Here is a 5,911-nt window from a genome sequence, read left to right as displayed (position 1 = left end):
GTAATGGTACATCACCTACATGTGATGTAAAGGTTTGGGTCCACATCGCCAATGAACTTTTCAGTGAATGTGAGAGAGAAACTATAGACTTCAGAAATAATTATATTTGAAAATAAATATGAAATAATTGCTTCTTTAGTACCTAAAATCAAAGAACAGTGAAGTTTAGAGAAGAAAACTGTGTATGTTTAGTAAGTTCTGTAACACCTAGGAGACTTTAAAATACACACACACACATACACACACACACACACACACACACACACGGAAATGGGATGGAAGAGGTAAGGAACCATTCACAAGAAAAGAAATAAAACTAGAATTTAACCTTTTATGCTACTTAGACTGGCAATGTTTTGTGTATAATTCATGCAGTATCTTGCTCTAAGTTGTATGTGAATTCACTCACAAGAGAGTTGGAGATAATGTCACTGTGAATATTAAATCAACCAGCAAGAGGTGGGAAGGTGGTGATACTAAAGATAAGATCAGATACAAACCCAGTGAACTCTTAAATAAACAAGTGAGCCCAGCAGGGCCATAAACAACCACTAAAGTAAAAGGCAATAAAAGAGAAGGAAAATAAGATACTCAAATGTAATAAAGCAAGACTTACAATGACTAGTACCTAGAAGGCCATTTAAGTAATATAAGCTTCTGCAACCAGAGTGATTAAAGAATATATTTAACTCATTGTCTAAACCTTTCCTGGGATCAACCTGAACGGAATATGTCTTACATTATTATGAGTTGTCTTTCCTAGTACTTTAAGAAACAAGCACCAGAGAAGGAAAACACTGACCTGGATCTGGCAGGTTTAAAATGTACTTAAGTGGACGGTGGGTGATGAGTTGCAAGACCTTTCACCAAGAGGAGGAGTCTCTCACAGTCAAGAGAATACATGAAGAATGAACTCAATGAATACAAGAATGAACTCTAAGGTTAATGGGCAAGACACATAGCTCAGATTTGCTACATTCCACAATTAACATCCACATTGTATATTTATTTCAAGTGTCTCAGTCAGAAAATTCTTCGTATACAATCAAGATTAAATTTAAATAGGCGTTAAATCACTACCTTGTATACCTTAAACCTTCAGAATGTTACATGTCAATTACATCTCAATAAAGCTGAGAAAAAAATGAATAGGAGTAGGTACATAAATTCATCCAAGTGGGAAATGAATCCAGAATACTCATGACAAATTGTGATGGAAATATGAAACTTCTTATATATGATAAGCATCAGGTAAATGTTTACACTTCAGCTCTATTGTATGTAAAAAGACCCTACAGTATAAAAGTATGAGGCAGATATAGGTATTTATTACTCATTTAACTCTAAAGTAAGCTGGCTGCCTGGCTGGCTCAGTTGCTATAGCATGCAACTCTTGATTTCAGGGTTGTGAGTTCAAACCCCAACTTGGGCATAGAGATTACTTAAAAAATAAAGTAAAAAATTAAAAAAAATAAAACAAAATAAAATAAGCTGGATCTAGAGAATATAAAGTTAATTGCAATTGAAATTGGCCTGAAATCAATATAGGAAACCCACAAAACTTTAATTATTATAAATAAGAGATATAATCTTTTAAAACAAGTACTGGTATTGAGAACAATTATTTGATTGAGATATTACTCTATATTGTTTTTCAGGGTTGAGAAGAACCAGTTATCAATAAAATTCAATTCAACATACATTTCATGAGAGTCTACTATGAGCAAAACAATGTACTAGCTTATGCAGTGCTAGTGGAAGTATGAATTGGCACTCCCAATCTTGCAATTTAGCTCAGTAAAAGGTTTGTATATGTCTGTATCTTTGACACAGTAATTCCACTTCCAGATCTCCTATCTAAAGAAATAATCAGATGGCTTCATGGGTAACTATTTATTTTTTTATTTTTTTTAACATGTATTTATTTTTGAGACAGAGAGAGACAGAGCATGAACAGGGGAGGGGCAGAGAGAGAGGGAGACACAGAATCTGAAACAGGCTCCAGGCTCTGAGCGGTCAGCAAAGAGCCCAACGTGGGGCTAGAACTCACGGACCGTGAGATCATGACCTAAGCCAAAGTCGGACGTTTAACGGACCGAGCCACCCAGGCGCCCCATGGGTAACTATTTAAAGAAGTAATACCAATTTTTTATGAACTCTTCTGAACATTAGAATAGGAGGGAATACTTTCCAACTCACTCTACAAGGCCAGTATTATCCTGATACCAAAACCAGACAAGAGACAAAAACCAACTTCTTTTATAAATATTGATACAAAAATCCTCCACAAAATACTAGCAAACCAAATCCAATAACATATAAAAAGAATTATACACCACAACCAAGTGGGATTTATTGCAGGAATACAATGTTGGTTTAACATTCAAAAATCAATGAATGTAACACACCATATCAACAGTCTAAAAAACAAACCCACATGATCATCTCATTAAACACAGAAAAAGCATTTGACAAATTCTAAATTCTTTCGTGATAAAGACACTCAATAAACTAGGAATAGAAGAGAACTTACTCAAGATGATAAAGAGCATCTATAAAAAATCCACAACTTACATCATACTTAATGTTGAAAGACTGGATACTTTCCCTCCAATACTGGGAATAAGACAAGGATATTCACTTTTGCCAGCTTTAGTCAACATTGTACTGATGGTTCTAGCCAAGACAATTGTGCAAGAAAATGAAAATAAAACATGTACAGACTGGAAAGGAAAAAGTAAAGCTATCTCTATTTGCAGATGGCATGATTTTATATATAGAAAATCCTAAAGAATACACTAAAAACTATTAGAACTAATAAAAGTGTTCAGCAAAGTTACAGGATACAAGATCAATATGCAAAACTCAATTGTATTTCTGTACAGTTACAATAACAGTTCAAAAATGAACTTAAGAAAACAATTCTATTTATATTAGCATCACAAAGAGTAAGACAGAGAATTACAAAATTTATACTCAAAAATTAAAAAAAAAACATTGTTGGAAGAAATGAAAGATGACCTAATAAGCAGAAAAACAGTCCATGTTCATATATTGGAAGACTTAATACTATTAAGTTGGTAATATTCCCCAAATTGACCTACAGATTGAACACAATACCTACCAGAATAACAGCTGACTTCTTTGTATAAATTGCCAAGCTAATCCCGAAATTCCTATGGAAAGGCAAGAGACCTAAAATAGTCAAAACAATCTTTAAAAAGAAGAACAGAGTTGAAGAATTCACACTTTCCAATTTTAGAACTTACTACAGAGCAAAGTAATCAAGATACAGTGGTACTGACATAAGGATAAACATATAGATCAATGCAATAGAATGAGGTTTCCAGAAATAAGTCTATGTATCTATGGTCAATTGATTTTAGACAGGATGCCAAGATGACTCAATAGGGGAAGAAGAATCCTTTCAAAAATCGTACTAGAATAACTGGCTAGCCCCGTATAAAAGAATGAGTTGCCTCATATCATATAGAAAATTAACTCAAAAGGTATCAAAGACCTAAAGTAAGACTCCAAACTCTTAGATGTTCTTAAAAAAAAAAAAAAAAACTATCAAGAAGGTGAAAGACAACCTGTAGGATGGGGAAAAAAATATTTGCAAACCATATATCCAATAAGGAATTTGCATCTAGATTAAAGAACTTCTACAACTCAATGACAAAAAGACAACCCAATTTAGAAATAGGCAAAGCATCCACATTGATGTTTCTCCATATGGGCAAGAGATAACCAGAAAAGTGAATAAATTAATATACAAATATGCTCACTACAGCGATATTTACTTAATAGCCAAAAAAACCCAACCTAGATACCCCAAAATAGGGGAATGACATACAAAACACTGAAATATGATATAGCCATTAAAAAAGGTTTATGGAAAGGCAGTGTAGGAGAATAAGTGAGTATGACAGCACTGGAGACAAACTGCTTGTGTTTCAATCCCAGTTGTACTACTTACCAGATCTGTGTTCTCGGACATATAACATATCTAAGCTTCCATTTCGTCATCTGTAGTTTTACCAGGATTAAAGGTGATTATCTTTGTGAAGTATTTAGCACACTGCGTAGCACATAATGAGTACTAAACAAATGTTTGGGGAAAAAATGATTCTGGTGTGCTTTTATTAGCATATTGACATCATTAAAATATAGTATCAAGAAGCACATTATAAAAATACACATGATATTTAACAAACTTTGAATGAATGGTTAGATAGATGGGTGGGTAAACAAATGTATAGGATAGATAAATGAATGAATACAGAAATATATAATGAAATATTAGAGTAGTCCATGTCATTCTGTTAGTAGGGCAGGTCATTCTGATTTATTATTGTTTCACAGTTCATATGTTTATCTTCTGAGGATACTTCCTAAATTTACATGTTCTTTATTGTGTGTCTTGCCTGGTTTTCCTATGGGTATCGACTAAGAGGAGGCGACATTAACCAGAAACATTCATGGATTGCAGAGAATATAGGCTGTTTTATTTCTACTCAGACACTATACTTACTACCACTGCATTCTTATTATTGCTTTCCTTACTAGAGGCAGCCTGTAGTTTGTATGTACTACAAGTATATCACTTATTGAACTTACTCATTTTTTTAAAAATCCCCCCTTGTCGGCAATTAGCAATCAAATTCTTAATGAGCTTAAATCCACCTGGCTATTTTGCACCTAATAAATCAATTAATTCAATTCACATGGAGGGGATTGTATTTAGTGCCATATTTTAGTCATTACTGACCATCATTGTGTGTGTGGCTGCTGTATGTACAGTGAAGACATGATATCCAAGCAGAATTTTTATTCTCCACTGTTTTGCAGTCTGTCAGGTAAGTAGAGAGTGTGGTTAGTGTTTTTAATGGAGAACGGGATTTAGCAACAGGCCTCAGAAGACCAAAAGAGAAATTAGGAGTCTAGTGTAGGTTTTAAATAGGTTCACTGTTCAGGTTATAGCCTTCCAGATATGCCTGATGATATGCAGTATCATTCATTTCTGACTCAAACTGTATTTTTCAAGTAGAAACATCATGATATTATAATCTCTGTTGAAATAAAGGCTGCTGAATAGTGAGATAGAGTCCAGGACATTTCAAGAATGAATTCCCCATGATTATACTTTACCCCCAAGTCTCCTGGTGGGTACACAGTTATGGGAAAGAGAACAAATTCAGTCTCATTTTAAAAGCCAACTTGAAGGACTTTCAAATAGAGACAAGTTACCTTCCTTCGTTTAATATTATGTTTAGTTTCTTGAAAGAGAAATTTCTTCAGGGCAATCAATCATAGTAAAGTAGCAGTGTGAGGCGAATTTTAATGATCAAAATAAAATCTTTAAAAAATAGGTTCACTTTTGGGGCGCCTGGGTGGTGCAGTCGGTTAAGCGTCCGACTTCAGCCAGGTCACGATCTCGCGGCCCGTGAGTTCGAGCCCCGCGTCAGGCTCTGGGCTGATGGCTCGGAGCCTGGAGCCTGTAGCCTGTTTCCGATTCTGTGTCTCCCTCTCTCTCTGCCCCTCCCCCGTTCATGCTCTGTCTCTCTCTGTCCCAAAAATAAATAAAAAACGTTGAAAAAAAATTAAAAAAAAAAATAGGTTCACTTTTTATGCAAACACTATTACATATCCATCTCTTAATTATTCCAGCTATCTGACCTAGTGACATTGATGGTCTCAAAAAAAATCCTTGTGTAATCAATATATTGAAATGTATAGATATGGATTTAAACATATTGCTGCAGCTTAATAGTGTGTATTTCTTTCAGGAGTCTGAAAATACTGTTGCTTATTGAAAAAATAATATTTCATTAAACTATTCTGATTCAGCATGCCAATAAAGTACATAGGGACCTCAGCATCAGGTCTGGAAAGTAGGGGAGTGGGGGAG

The sequence above is a fragment of the Puma concolor genome, chromosome D4, assembly GCF_028749965.1.
Source record: "Puma concolor isolate L17-30 chromosome D4, mPumCon1.1.hap2, whole genome shotgun sequence".
Taxonomy (NCBI): domain Eukaryota; kingdom Metazoa; phylum Chordata; class Mammalia; order Carnivora; family Felidae; genus Puma; species Puma concolor.
This window is presented reverse-complemented; position numbering follows the sequence as displayed.